This window comes from Triticum urartu, chromosome 5A (genome assembly GCF_056163025.1).
Source record: "Triticum urartu cultivar PI428250 chromosome 5A, HENAU_Tu73, whole genome shotgun sequence".
Taxonomy (NCBI): Eukaryota; Viridiplantae; Streptophyta; class Magnoliopsida; order Poales; family Poaceae; genus Triticum; species Triticum urartu.
In genome coordinates this window covers 268,430,953-268,447,595 of record NC_141877.1, presented here as the reverse complement: position 1 = coordinate 268,447,595, position 16,643 = coordinate 268,430,953, and the positions used below count along the sequence as shown (strand labels likewise).

At 44.1% G+C, this 16,643-nt stretch overlaps 1 pseudogene; it reads left to right on the top strand.

Moving 5' to 3' along the window:
- LOC147971015 (uncharacterized) lies at positions 1 to 1,029 on the top strand (annotated as a pseudogene).
- The last annotated feature ends 15,614 nt before the right edge of the window (positions 1,030 to 16,643 follow it).

The window sequence follows — 16,643 nt, the reverse complement described above, 5'->3', positions numbered from 1 at the left end:
ATGAGTTGCCTCAAGGATGTTCCAACCCTCAGAGGTGATAACTACACTGAGTGGAGAAAGAAAGTTGACTTGTCTTTTGTCTGTGTTGAGGTGGACTGGGTTGTGGACACTCCATAGCCGGTCAAACCAGCAGAACCAATCAGAGGTGCAACAGATGATGATGATGCTTGGGATAAAAAGAAAAGGGATTCTGCTCCAGTGGATATGTCATATTACCTTGAAAACCAAAAGTGGGTCAACGCAAATAAAAAGTGCATGGCTTTTATAAAGAAAACAATTGAAAACGCTATTGTGGGCTCAATTGCAGAGTGTACTTCCGTAGGGGAGTTTCTTGAAAAGATAAAGAGCCAGTTGACTGGTTCTTGAAAGATATATGCTACCCAGTTGCTCAAGCAGCTAGTGACAAAAAAAGTACATAGGCTATGGACATGGCATAAGATAGCACATCCTCAGGATGAGCAATATGGCAGCTAAGCTTAAACCCATGGATGAGGATTTGGAGCTCAAGCCGGCACTCCTTGTTCACCTGGTCATGGCTTCACTGCCAAAAGAGTTTGGCACTTTTGTTGTCAACTACAACATGTCGCCTGGAAAATGGAACATTGAAAAGACCATAGCCATGTGTGTGCAAGAAGAGGAAAGACTTAAAACCTCATATGGTGGTTCTCTGAACTATGTGAGGGATAATAAGAAAAAGAACTGCAATCAAAGTGGCAAAGGTTCTCCTTAAAAGCCACATGGAAAATCTTCCACGCACCATCAGCGTCAGCAAAAGTCCTTTCCAGTGGACAAAGACACATGTCTCCATTGTAAGCAGACCGGGCACTACAAGAAAGACTGTCCTGTTTGGCTGAAGTCCATGATGGCAAAGAGAGGTAACAACATTGTTTCCTTTGTAAATGAATCCTTGTATACACAGTTTTCAAAATCTACTTGGTGGATTGACTCAGGTGCAACCATTCATGTTGCAAATTCATTACAGGGATTCCATTCGACACGGACTACGCAAAGAAGCGAAAGATGCATTGAAGTTGCAAATGGAGTTCAAGCAGAAATTGAAGCTATCGGTGACATCTCCCTAGAGTTAGCTGATGGATTCAAACTTCTGCTTAGAGATGTTTTATATGTTCCTTCATGTCACAAAAACTTGATTAGTGTTTCATGTTTAGACAAAGACCATTATGAATGTTATTTCGGACATGGCAAGTGTCCCATATGGTTTAATAATGCTTATGTGGGTGATGCTTTACTTCACAATGAGCTTTATTTATTATCACTGCGTGAAAAAGTTTATTCTGTGTGTAATGTGAATGAGCATGTTTCCGCGTCAAATAAAGAACAAAAGAAAAGAAAGAGAACTCATGACCCATCGTAATTATGGTAGTGTCGCTTGGGCCATATTTCGAGGGGGGAATAGAAAGACTAGTTAAAAATGAAATTCTTCCTCCATTAGAGTTCTCAGACATAGAGAAATGCATAGATTGCATTAAAGGAAAGTATGTAAAACAAATCAAAAAGGGTGCAAACCATAGCACATTAACACTAGAAATCATTCACACTGACACTTGTAGACCATTTCCAGTGAAAAGTGTGGATGGCTATGACTCGTTCATCACATTCACAGACGACTACTCCCGATATGGTTATATTTATCCAATCAAAGAAAGATCTGAAGCGTTGGATAACTTTAAAATATTCAAAGCTGAAGTTGAAAATCAGCATGATAAAGGAATAAAGATAGTAAGATCTGACCGTGGGGGGAGTACTATGGTCGGCACACTCCATATGGCCAAGTCACTGGACCTTTTGCAAAGTTCTTACAGGAGACTCGCATAGTGGCCCAGTATTCAATGTCGGGCAAGCCTCAGCAAAATGGAGTAGCTAAAAGGCGTAACCGTACACTTATGGATATGGTACGCAGTATGATGAGTTATTCCACCTTGCCATTGGGATTATGGATGGAGGCGCTTAAAACCTCCATTCACATTCTCAACAGAGTACCAAGCAAGTCGGTGCCTAAAACACCATACGAGCTATGGACAGGGAGAGTACCCTATCTATAGCACTTCAGAGTCTGGGGGAGCCCAACTGAGGCAAAAGTGTTTAATCCAAATATTGCAAAGTTAGATCCCAAAACAGTTAGTTGCACTTCATTGGCTATCCTGATATATCAAAGGGTTTTCGTTTCTATTGTTCAAACAGATACACAAAGTTTGCAGAAACAAGACATGCAGTCTTCTTAGAGGACGAAATGATGAGGGGGGCATGGTAGCTCGGAAAATTTATCTTGAGGAGAAGAGGGTGCATGCACCTAATCTGACGATTCAGGAGCCATTTTTCTCACTGCCTACAGTACCTGCACCGACAATCCCTAAGGTTGCAGTGCAAGCACCTGTTGTAACTCCACCCATGACAACTATGGGATAAGATTCAAAACCTGTCCGTCAGGAGCCGATTGAACCTTTTGTTGAGCATGAAAGGGGGAGCAGTAGCCACTTTTAGAGGATGTTCCAGAAGTTGAGGCCCTTAGAAGGTCTACAAGACACAAAAAGTCGGCTATTTCTACTGATTATAAAATTTATAACACGGAAGTAGTTCATACAGAAAAATATCCCACCTCATATGAAGAAGCCATGAGAAGCCCTCACTCATCAAAGTGGATGAAGGCAATGGAAGGCGAGATGAAATCGATGAGTTCCAAAGATGTTTGGGACTTAGAGAATATTCCTAAAGGAGCCAAAATTGTAAGTTGTAAATGGGTCTACAAAACTAAGTATGAATCTAAAGGGAATGTAGAAAAGTATAAAGCACAACTTGTGGCAAAAGGATTTACATAAAGAGAAGGGATAGATTACAATGAGACATTTTCCCCAGTCTCATGTAAAGATTCCTTCAGAATCATAATGGCATTAGTTGCACATTTTGATTTATAGTTACATCAAATGGATGTAAGGATGGCATTTCTGAATGGGATTTAAAAGAAAAAGTTTACATGAAACAACCCAAGGGTTTTATCATGGAAGGCCAGGAAGATATGGGATGCCGAATGAAGAAATCCATTTATGGATTAAGGCAAGCCTCTAGACAGTGGTATCTAAAGTTTAATGAAACAATTAAAAGTTTTGGATTTAAAGAGAATATTGAGGACAACTGTATTTATGCAAAGTTTAAAAATGGGAAATATATTTTCCTAATCTTGAATGTGCATGATATCTTGCTTGCTAGCAGTGATGTTAATCTGCTACAAGAAACAAAGAAGTTATTGTCCTCAAATTTTGATATAACAGATCTTGGTGAAGCATCATATGTTTTGGGCATAGAAATTCATCGAGATAGGAAAAATGGAGCTTTACGACTACCTCAGAAGGCATATTTAGAAAAGGTTCTTAAAAAGTATAATATGCATGCGAGCAAAGCCACACTTGCTCCTATAGTCAAGGGCGACAGTTTTGGGAAATTCCAATGTCCCAAGAACTAGTACGAGATCGATCAAATGAAAGCAATACCATATGGTTAGGCTATTGGAAGCTTACAGTATGCACAACTGTGCACTCGCCCTGAATTAGCTTTTATCACTGAGGTATTCGGTAGATATCAAGACAATCCAGGCATAGATCACTGGAAGATGGTAAATAAAGCTTTGCATTATGCGCAAGGCATGAAGGACCTCATGCTAACATATGGAAGATCTGATTCCCTAGAGATAAGAGGGCATTCAGACACAGATTTGGCGGGGGACAGAGATGATAGAAAATCCACATCAGCATACGTGTTCACTCTCGCTGGAGGGGCTATTTCCTGGAGAAGCCCCAAACAGTCAATAGTTGCATCGTCCATGATGTATGCAGAATTCATAGCATGTTATGAGGCCACGGGGCAGGCGATATGGTTAAAGAAATGTATACCTGACTTGGAAGTGGTAGATTGCATTCACAAACCACTAAAGATGTACCGTGACAACCAGCCCACGGTATTCTATGCTCACAACAACAAGTCAAGTAATGCTGCCAAAACAATAGAGATAAGGTATCATGTTGTGAAAGATAAAATCCAGGATCACACTATAAGTCTCGAGCATATAAGGACAAAGAATATGCTTGCGGATCCTCTTATGAAAGGCTTACCACCCAGTGTGTTCAAGGAACACTTAGCCGGCATGGGTTTAAGGGAAAGCATATGATTCTTGGATCATGAGAGGCCTGAAAAGGAACATTTTTTGTTTCAAAATAGAGAGGTATGTTGTAGCTGTCTGACTCTATTGGCAATTGAGCTGTCACGATGAAACATGCCCTATGTATTGATCTGTGATGAAACTTGCAAAGTATAAAGTTAAAAGTAAAGTTGAGATCAAGGGGGAGAATGTTAGGTTGATCTCCTCCTGATCAAGCCCAACGGCTCGACGGGCCCCTGGGCCTGCGCCCTGATCGGGGGCGGCCAACCCTCCTATGGTTGGTGGGACCCTGTCGCCAGCTCTATATAAAGAGAGGTGAGGGCCGAACGCATGCAACACAAGGTTCACTGTGTGTCACACACCCCACCGATACCCCAATCCAATCTAGGGTTGTGCTAGGCCGACGAGAAGCTCCGCCGCCACCTCGCCTACTCTCTGCCATCACCGCCGTTGCCATCCTCCATGGCCACCGAGGCGGGATCATCAACTCAAAGTTAAAGTAGGACCACCGACCTAATCTAGCCTAGTGATCCACGGCCTCTATCAAGGGTGTCATGGGCTAATGGTGTTGAGCCCCCAAAATGTATTGTAGTCAATGGATATTTTTCATAAAAACATTAGTTATCGAGTGGATAATAGTGTTTGTCTATCTCAAATATTTAAACTATACTATAGTTTAAATTGTGATTTTGTATTGTTTGAGAGATTGCTAAGAAGCTCATTATATAATCTCTCTATATGGTAACTGAAAGGATTATCAAATTTGTACAGTTTAATACTATCCAGTACTGCAGGATGCTGCTAACGTGACACTACGATCAGAGACCCTTCGACGAAACTGTGTGCGATGCAATAATCGCAAACAGTGGTGTAAAAACCGTCAAAAGGGTACAAAACATTTGCGATGGAGGATGCATCAAACACGGTTCAGATTTTAGTTGCGTGTGCGATGCAGAGCATACGGTTCAGTTCAATTAACTATTTGCGATGAGGAGGAACAAAAGAAATGGGCAGCCAGATGGAGGTGCGTGCGATATACATCATACGGTTCATTCGAATGAACTGTTTGTGATTAGGCAACACAAAAGAAACAGTCAGCTAGATCAAGGTGTGTGCGATATACGGCATGCGGTTCACTCGGATGAACTGTTTGCGTTGAGACAAGAGAACAGAAATGGTTCAATATATCAAGATGTGTGTGATATGCGGCAAATAGGTATGTAATCAAAAATGTGTGCGAAGACCGATAATAACACAGACGATTGCCAGAGATGGCAATGGGTACCCATTACCCGCGTACCCGGCGGGTAAAAACCCTATTAGGACAAGGGTATGGGTCACAAAAATACCCATGGGTACATAAATAGGAAAATTCAAAACCCATCGGGTATAGTGGGTACGAGTATGGTTTAGTACAACCCATACCCGTGCACCCATGTACCCGCATGTAATATGAGTTTTTAAATAGGCCTTAAATATTATGTATCCATATACTAAACATTTTTTACATAATCCTGCAACTGGCCCACAACAAAGCCACAAGACCCACAAGCCCATCCCATACGTGTACGTATCTAGGTGATTAATGTCCTTGTCTCAAAAAAGGTGATTAATGTCCAGAATTGCCTTGTTCCTTATATGGCTATATTAGCGTGATTCACGTCTAAAATTACCTCGCACGCTCGTAGCAGCCAGCGCCCAGCAAATCGATCTCATCTTCTCGCCGCTGCCCACTTCCGCCGGCGCCTCCAGCCGCTTGATGCCTCGCACCACCACCCCTTTCCTGTCTTCCAGGTGGACGCCAACACCATGGATCCAGGGCCTTGCGCCTCCGCATGCTAGGAAAGAGCCAACTCCCCAGCTGACATCAAGGTCTCCCTCCTCCTGCTCTGGGGTCCAAGGCGCAGCATCGTTGCAACACTATGTCCAAGTTGTCCATGAAGCAGCGACACCCTAGCTTGCTTAGCAATGGCCCATCTGCTGCTGCTGCTACCAAACACAAGAACAAGAGCAAGGTTATTTCGGCTAGGTGAGTTTCAATTTTATTTACTATTTTATGATTATGAGCGCTGATCTTAGAGTAGGAATATATTTGTTGTCCATAGATAATTTCATGTATTCATGTGTTGCTGTCATGATGTGTTGATGTTTATAAATTATTATTTTAAGTTGTTGTTGTTTATGACTATGTAATGCTCAAATTGATGTGTTGCAAATATGGGTAATTTTACCCGCGGGTACCCATTTACCCTGATGGGTGATGGGTATGGGAAAAAGTTGTACCCGTCAACGGGTATGGGCACGGGTGATGGGCAAGATTTGGGGCGACGGGTAAGGGTATGGGGTGGCTCTACCCGTACCCAAACCCTGCGGGTGCCATCCCTAATGATTGCTGCTAATAGGTCATATGTGATATGCTCTCTCTACACAACATCTATTGGCCATTGGGGGACGGGCGGTCATCCGGATACGCCATAAGGATGCGAAGGGGCATCCTATATCAGCAAGGACTAGTTGTTCCACCAGTAGCTCATGTAAGAGAACTCTCAAGTTAAGTGTGCTCAGGCTGGAGCAGCCATCAGATAGGTGATTGGATGGGAAGTTGTGTTGATGTTAAATTAACTAATAGGATGGGTCGTATTTGTCAAATTAAATGACTGATACGACCCATCCCATGAGTTAATTTAACCTCGAGGTCCTTGTTTTTTATTTTATTATTTTTTAACACATGTTAAAGAAGGTCTACCGCATTACTTTTTGACAATGTGCGATACGTGGCATACAGTTGATCCATCTGACCTGTTTGTGATGGAATAAGCCGTGTGTGTTGTGGGCAAACGCTTGCTAGTATTCAACCGTTTGCGATTGATGAATTCATCACTGACGGGTTCCCTAGTGTGGTTCGTGTTCATCTGATCATCATCTACTTCTTGTGCTAGCTCAATGTTCCTTCTATGCTAAGTTTCCATTAGTTTGATGGCGTTTTATGAACACGTCACCGTTTCCTGCCATTTCCTCACTTGTTTCCCGCCGTTTCTTCACCTGTTTCCCGCCGCCCAGCGATATTGCGCATAAACCTAGGCGGCGCGCGACGCACGGAGGCGACAAGCGCAGCCTGTAGCACATCCACCTTTTCCAAGCATGCCAACCCACCAAAGAGCCACCTCTGCCATCAACCTCGTCGACGAGGAAAACAAGCAGGCACAACGGCCCGTCGAGGCTGAGGCGCTCCCCGACAACGCGATGGACGACGCAGTGATGCGCGTCATCGCCAAGGTTGAGCAAACCTTTGGCGCATGGCGCTTGAGCGCCGCGGATCAAGATAGGCATGTCAGTGCCGACAGGCTGCAGCTCGCCGCACAACATGATCGATGGCGCACCGCAGAGCAAGCTAGGCGCGTCTGCGTCGATAGGCTGCAGCTCGCAGCATGATGAGACCGTTGGAGTGCCGTAGATCGAGAGGCGCGGCGCGCCGCACAGCAAGAGCGGATCCATCGGCGCTTGCCTACTGTCGACACGGCGTCGCAGCTAGGTACACGTCCCGTCAGTACCCCCATTCCTCGCCAGGAGTGGGCAGAGGCCCTCTGCACCATACTTGCACCAGAGGCCGGCCGCGCTGTACTTGCACCGGACACCCGTCGCACTGTTCGCATGGGTCGCGCTGTTCGCCTTGTCCACGGCCCGCTCAATGCCAACGCGCTGGTTGGTAGGCTCGACCACCTCCTTGGCCCAAGTGTCCACCTGGGCGCAGTAGAGGAACATGGCTGTCGCATCCTCGAGCTGGTGATCTCTGATGAAATAGCCAACTTGGAGCTCGAGATCGCGCTCCAGATGTACCGCAAGCGTGTCGACCACTTGGACGAACGCGTACACGAGTTCAGGCAGAGCCAAGAGCTACCGTAGGCAAGGGTTGCTAGTCATGGTCTCATGGACGCGTTTTATTTTGTTGAGTCATTTTGACGTGGATAGCTATGTATTCAAACCAATCATAGTATTGCTCTGTTTATTCCTCTGTTTCAATGTGTGTACTCTGTTTTCCGTTCTTATATGTTCTGTTTCAATGTGTGTATATATACTTTTCATTCTGTATATGTGGATGATAACATCTAGATTCAAATTAGTATACAAAAACAGATAGAAAATGGAATTCATAATATATATATTAATAGTTCATTAGTTCATCACAGAATATATATATATATATAATATCATCACATATACGTGATGATACTTAACTAGTAGGTACAATGCATAAAATCGAAAATGAACAATACTAAAACTAGTAATCCCTCCTAGGGCCAGTATTCTGGCAGCCCCTCGCCAGCAGCTCCCTGGTGTGCGGCGTCTTCCTAGTGCAGAGGCAGTACTCTGCTTCCTCCGCCTCGCAATGCTTGACGTACCGCTCTGCCCCTGGTTGGCAGACGCGCGCGAACGATATTGCCATTTTGTTGGGTGCCCGCCAGAGCTCCTCGTCGGTGGCACGCTGGAGATTGTCAGCCCACCTCCACGCAGCGACGAGGCGCCCAGCGCCTTTGACCTTCCTCGCGAGGTACCCGTCTTCGTACACCTCCTCCGCATGACGACGCCCGCCCCCAAAGCTCGGTCGCCTCCTTTTTGCAAGCAGCATCACGGGCTTCACAGGCCGCCTGGTACCTGGCTTCCTCCTCCACCATCTCCTTCTTGAACGCCACTTTCCTAGCTTCCTTAGCCGGCGGCAGGGACTTCCACAGACAAAGATTGTACTGGCCCCAAAACCAATCCAAAGTTGGGGGGTCCGGCGCAACCTCGTCCGGCGGCGCGTAGGGGTCCTCGTCGCAGCTATTCGAGTGAGTGTCCTCGTGGAGCGGTGACTCCTCGTCGGTGTGTGGGCAGATCGGCGGCACCATGGCAGAGATTTGAGAGAAAGAGAGAGAGGGCGAGCGAGGGGAGGATGTAGATGAGAATGCAGGTGGGACGACGTGAGCAAGGTAGTATTGATTGGTGGCCGGAATCTAGATCGACGGGAACAATACACACGCCGGTCGCCGGAATTTACGAGTACTATAGTTTGAATTACACACGATTCCCGCAGCAAAATCCGTGTGTGAACATAATAGCTGAAGGTTTCCAATATAAAACCGTGTCTGATTAATGATCCCCGCCACTCACCTATCAAACCTCGAGCCGCGAGATAGAGTGCCAATCGTGTGGGGGCCGGTTGTCTTTCCAGATCTTTATATTTTCTTTTTTGAACAGCAGATATTTACATCGTCTGATGATATTTTAACTCGCACACAAGTACACAAAAATATGATTTTTCAAACCGTTATGTTAGCCGTTGCATGTAGATGTAGTTCAAATTTGGATTACAATCATTAAATCGCTAGAAAATCAATTAAATGTCTTTAAAAGGTCAAATGACCGCTAGAATTTTCCAATTTTTCACAATATAGTTGTATTAGTGCATGTTAAACGTAGAAAAAATTAGAAAGGCCGTAAGAGGAAGCTATCTCCCCTTCGTCGTCAAACATGCATTGTTCCCTCTCGGAACCACGAGCCTTCTAGTGACTTGCTCCGATTTGTGAGGGGTGTGTGTCCAAACTTTCGTCAAACATGCCAATTTTTACCACATCATCTTGGTGGCATGACATTACATCAAGCAAGGTTTCATGTTTTCTGATCATTTTTAAATTTTTTGGAATTAAAATGCCATGGCACTCCATGCATACATATGCATGTGTCCATGTGGTGAGACCACTATGTTTCAAAATTCTTTCTAATTTACTGCACATGGAATTAACTCGCACACAAGTACACAAATATGATTTTTCAAACCGTTATGGTTAGGTATTGCATGTAGATGTAGTTCAAATTTGAATTACGGTCATTAAATGGCTAGAAAATCACTTAAATGTATTTAAAAGGTCAAATGACCCCTAGAATTTTCCAAATTTTCACATTATAGTTGTAGTACTACATGTTAAACATAGAAAAAAAATTGAAGGCCATCAGAGGAAGCTATCTCCCGTTCGTCATCAAACATGCATTGTTCCCTCTCGGAACCACGAGCCTTCTAGTGAGTTGCTCCGGTTTGTGAGGGGTGTGTGTTCAAACTTTTGTCAAACATGACAATTTTTTACCACATCATCTTGGTGGCATGACATTACATCAACCAAGGTTTCATTTGTTTCTGATTTTTTTTAATTTTTTGGAATTCAAATGCCATGGCACTCCATGCATACATATGCATGTGTCCATGTCGTCAGACAAATATGTTTGAAAATTCCTTCTAATTTACTGCACATGGAATTAACTCGCACATAAGTACACAAATATGATTTTTTTTTCAAACCGTTACGGTTAGCCGCTGCATGTAGATGTAGTTCAAATTTGAATTACGGTCATTAAATGGCTAGAAAATCACTTAAATGTCTTCAAAAGGTTAAATGACCCCTGAATTTTTCCAAATTTTCACATGACAGTTATATTAGTGCATGTTACACGTAGAAAAAATTTGAAGGCTGTAAGAGGAAGCTATCTTCTGTTCGTCATCAAACATGCATTGTTCCCTCTCGAAACCACGAGCCTTCTAGTGAGTTGCTCCGATTTGTGAGGGGTGTGTGTCCAAACTTTCGTCACACATGCCAAATTTTTTACCACATCATCTTGGTGGCATGACATTACATCAACCAAGGTTCCATGTGTTTCTGATATTTTTTTAATTTTTCGGATTTTAAATGCCATGGCACTCCATGCATACATATGCATGTGTCCATGTCGTGAGACAAATATGTTTGGAAATTCCTTCTAATTTACTGCACATGGAATTAACTTGCACACAAGTACACAAATATGATTTTTCAAACCGTTATGGTTAACCGATGCATATAGATGTAGTTCAAATTTGAATTACGGTCATTAAATGGCTAGAAAATTACTTAAATGTCTTCAAAAGCTCAAATGACCCCTGAAATTTTCCAAATTTTCACATGACAGTTGTATTAGTGCACGTTACACGTAGAAAAAATTTGAAGGCTGTAAGAGGAAACTATCTCCCGTTCATCATCAAACATGCATTGTTCCCTCTCAGAACCACGAGCCTTCTAGTGAGTTGCTCCGGTTTGTGAGGGGTGTGTGTCCAAACTTTCATCACACATGCCAAGTTTTTTACCACATCATCTTGGTGGCATGACATTACATCAACCAAGGTTTCATGTATTTCTGATATTTTTTAATTTTTTGGAATTTAAATGCCATGGCACTCCTTGCTTAATTGTGGCATAGCCGTTAGACCAATATGTTTGAAAAATCCTTCCAATTTAATGCACATGGAATTAAATCGCACACAAGTACACAAAATATGACTTTTCAAACCATGATGGTTAGCTGTTGCATGTACATGTAGTTCAATTCAATTACGGTCATTAAATGGCTAGAAAATCACTTAAATGTCTTAAAAGTTCAAATGACCCCTGAATTTTCCAAAATTTGACATGATAGTTGTATTAATACTACAAAATTTCTCGTTCATTTAAAACACCATCCGTTGCCACTTTACTCCAAATTCGTCTTTCACAGCTAATAAAATATATCTACAACATCACACACAGTTGTTTTCTAGGGATCGTTTGCGATGAAAATATCTGGGTCTATTTAAGTCTCCCTCCTTAAGCTTCGCCGGCTCGTCTGCTCCAGAGCCGGCAACCCCCGAATCCACGAATCCCGATCCCCATTCCGGCACCCCCTTCTTGCAAAGATGACGCCGTGGAAACGCTTTGTGAAGGCCCATACGATGGCCGCATCCCCCCGAGCACCGCCGCCTGCGCCGAGAGCATGGTCGCCTACGCCGAGAGTGCCGCCGCATCCGCATTGAGCGAGGTCGCTTCCGTCGAGAGGGTGTCTACGGCAGGCAGCAGCCGAGACGGCTGCAGCTGTTGCTGTGACGACGGCTGCAAACGTCGAGAGTGCTCGAGCTGCCGTCCATGCTGCCGATGTCGCCCTGTCCCGGGTCGAGGCCATCCACGCCAAGATCGAGGATGCACATGCCAAGATATTCTAGGCCACCTCGGACTCCAAAATGCAACCCACGTCTGAAAAGGCGGCGGTGGCCATGGAGCACCTGCTTCCTCATGAGGTCGCCGAGCGGGAGCTGGAGATACAGGAGGCGGCGGAGATCGAGGAGCGCCGGGAGAAGGAGTTGCGCATGGCCGATGTCGACGTAGAGAAGAGTCTGTCCGTCAAGGAATCGGCGGTGGAGTACCAACCCGAGCTCTAGCGCAGCCACTACTACGAGTACTACAACCTTGAGGGCGGCGGCGAGGACGAGGACGAGGACGCGGTCAACTTCAGCAGGGGGGACGCGGAGTCCACCAACAGCGGCATGTCGCCAGGAGAAGTCATCGACGTCTTGTCTCACACCGGCGATGCATAGGCCGGCGCGGTGGCGGATTTGTTAAAATTATGCATAGTTAGGCTTTGTTTTTAATGTTTTTCTTTTGTTAGAGCAATGTTTAGGTCAACTAGCTCTGTTTAATTACTAAAATTGCTCGATTCAGTAAGTGTGGTCTATCTGCTGTACGCTCTTTTGTGTGCCCAAATCAGCAAGCGATGTTAAATTATGCAATGACATACCCGGGGAAATTTCCGCCAAAATTAGAATTATCAAACTCATCCCATGCGCGTAAAGTATAAGAATCATTTGTGATGCACACAACCGTTCAAAGAAGTTTCCCTCCACATTTCCAAAATTTTGGCCTACCGCCAAAATATCTACCCCCGCCCCCTCCCCTTCCCCACTCCCTTTTCTCCCCGACCACAAGTCACATTTCCCATGTTTCCTCCTTCCTTCCTTCCTTCCTAAGCTATAGCCTCTTCCTCGCTCTCGCCGTCTCGCATCCTACCGTCGGGGTCGCCATGGTCTTCTTCAAAGATCTCTCCAGCGGTTCCTCCTCCGGTGACGACTCCTTCACCACCCGGGTATGCCTCTCTTCTCTCTCTCAGGCTATGACTTGGAATGAAGGATTTTTACCCGGCGGTCGATATGAGTCATTTCTTCCTCTTGTAGCTCCCTAGGACCATCAGTGGCAACGAATGGAGTGGGGTGGCTCAAGATCTATCTGCTCATTGTCACCATCAATCTCCATGTGTGAAGCTAGATGCGTTTGAATCTGTGGACAGTGGGGGGAAGTTCTTGGCATGTGCAAAGAAGGATAGACCCTCTTTCGTTGTTACAAATCATTTGTTAGATGTGATTCAGACACTGTCACGGTCCCAGCCCATTCATACCACACCTTCAACCAAATGCATCCAAAGACAGTGTCAGAGTTTGTACCTAGTATCTAAAATTGTTGCCATCTCATCAGCGGTGCCATTAGAAAATTATTTGGCACCGCTTCAGCAATTTGTGCAGCCAACTTTGGTCCACACATCCGAGCAGCCAAGCAATAAAATACTAAATCTTTATGGCACAAAGGAACTGGGCATTGGAGCAACTAGGTGCTTCGGAGTCCGGGTCCCTAATTTTTTTCCGCTCCATCGGCTCGCCAGTGCAGGGCACCGGTGCGAGATGTAGCAACAGTTGTCTTTACAACAGTTTCGGCATACATAGTGGACGGTCTTAGTGCTATTAGTTCTATGTTACTAAATTTGTGCATGTACACACCTGTTAGTATCAAGTTGCTATCATCCAAACACTGTCGCTATGCTGTTGTAGTTATATTTACCTTCCTCATAAAATGTTCAATTTGTTATTTATTGTACATGAGTAAGAACTTGTATCGTTGTTGTAGTTAATTATAGCTTCTGATGTTCTAGAATTTGGTTGTTGTCTCAGTAGCAATTAATTCATTTGCACATTGATCTTTTTGAGAAGATATGTCATAATTAGCATGTTTCTTTAGTTTTTCAAAATAAGCATTGATGATTTTCTATGTTGCTATAAACCCATTTCCCCTACAATTGTTACTAATCTAGTTTTAAATATTATAGGATGAACATAAGTGTTCTTACTTGGAGTGGGTTGATCAAGAGTGGCCACAGTCTTTGAAGATGTGCCTAGCGATGCTCTGGAGCATGTATGAGGAAGAGAACAGAAGTAGGCTTAGAGAAAGTGTTGTCAACACTGAAGAATATTTGAAGATGCGGGATAAAAAGAGGAAGGTGGAGAATGAGCTCAGATTTTTGAAATCAGACTTTGCTAATATGGTGTTGGCGAAGGAGGATGCACTTTCCCAGTTGGCCAGTGCAAAATAGGTTCTTACTGAACTGAAAGCAAAGGTGGATAAGATGAGTCTGGATGGTCTCGATTAGGGAAATGAATATATTGTTTTTATGAAGTTGAACTAGCTATATGTTGTACTGTGATGTTATAATATATTTATGTGCCTGATATAAAATTGGCAAACAGTTGTTCGATATGAAATGTGAATTTGCGTAATACTGGAATTATTAATTGTAAGCTAATAAACCTACTAAATGTGTCATGGACCTTTGCAAACGGTTCTAGCAGTAAAAGCGCTTGTGATGGATAGCCCAATGCCACACAGTTTTCTTCATTAAATCGTGTGTGATGTGGTTGATAAAAGCAAACAATTAACCAAGGTAGAGCGTGTGTAATAGTTACACATTTCACACACGAGCCTACACATAAAACTGTGTGGGATGTACATACAAACGGAAAAGTTTTCCCTGGATTGACTGTGTGGGATGTACATAAGAACGGAAACGTTTTCCCTGGATTGACTGTGTAGGATGTACATCAGAACAGAAACATATTCCTTGGATTGACTGTGTGTGATATACATACCTATGGAAATGTTTTCTGGGATTCACCGTGTGGGATGTACATGTTGGGGAACGTAATATTTCAAAAAAATTACGTACGATCATGCAAGGTCTATCTAGGAGATGCATAGCAACGAGAGGGGAGAGTGTGTCTACATACCCTCATAGACCAAAAGCGGAAGCGTTTAGTAACGCGGTTGATGTAGTCGAACGTCTTCGCGATCCAACCAATCCAAGTACCGAACGCACGACACCTCCGCGATCAACACACGTTCAGCTCGATGACGTCCCTCAAACTCTTGATCTAGTTGAGGCCGAGGGAGAGTTCCGTCAGCACGACGGCGTGGTGATGGTTATGATAAAGTTAGCGCTACAATGATATGACCTAGGTGTGTAACTGTGGAGGGGGGCACCGCACACGGCTAAAAGATCAACTTGTATGTCTATGGGGTGGCCCCTGGCCACGTATATAAAGGAGGGGAGGGAAGAGGTGGCCGGCCCAAGGGGGCGCGCCAGGTGTGGGGAATCCTACTAGGACTCCCCAATCCAAGTAGGATTCCCCTCCTCTTTCCTATTCCTAATAGGAGAAGGAGGGAAGGAGGAGGAAGAGAGAAGGAAAGGGGGGGCGCCCCCCCCCAACCCTAGTCCAATTAGGTTTGGGCTAGGGGGGCGCGCCATTCCTTGGCCGGCCTCCTCTCTTCCACCACTAGGCCCATGAGGCCCAATAACTTCCCGGGAGGGAGGGGGGTTCGGCAACCCCCGGTACTCCGAAATTTATTCGAAATGACCTGAACCATTCCGGTGTCCGAATGTAGCCTTTCAATATATGAATCTTTATGTCTCGACCATTTCAAGACTCCTTGTCATGCCCGTAACCTCATCCGGGACTTCGAACAAACTTCGGTACATCAAAACATGAAACTCATAATACAAATCGTCATCGAACGTTAAGCATGCGGACCCTACGGGTTCGAGAACTATGTAGACATGACCGAGACACATCTCCGGTCAATAACCAATTGCAGAACCTAGATGCTCATATTGGATCCTACATATTCTATGAAGATCTTTATCGGTCAAACTGCATAACAACATACGTTGTTCCCTTTGTCACCGGTATGTTACTTGCCCGAGATTCGATCGTCGGTATCATCATACCTAGTTCAATCTCGTTACCGGCAAGTCTCTTTACTCGTTCCGTAATGCATCATCCCATGGCTAACTCATTAGACCATTGCTTGCAAGGCTCATTGATAACCCACAATTATAGGGGATCGCAACAGTTTTCGAGGGTAGAGTATTCAACCCAAATTTATTGATTCGACACAAGGGGAGCCAAAGAATATTCTCAAGTATTAGCAGCTAAGTTGTCAATTCAACCACACCTAGAAACTTAATATCTGCAGCAAAGTATTTAGTAGCAAAGTAATATGATAGTAGTGGTAACGATAGCAAAAGGTAATGGTAGCAAAAGTAGTGTTTTTGGTATTTTGTAGTGATGATAGCAATAGCAATGGAAAAGTAAATAAGCGGAGAACAGTATATGGAAAGCTCGTAGGCAACGGATCGGTGATAGAGAATTATGCCGGATGTGGTTCATCATGTAACGGTTGATACGTCTACGTCGTATCTATAATTTTTTATTGTTCCATGCCAATATTCTACAACTTTCATATACTTTTGGCAACTTTTTATACTATTTTTGGGACTA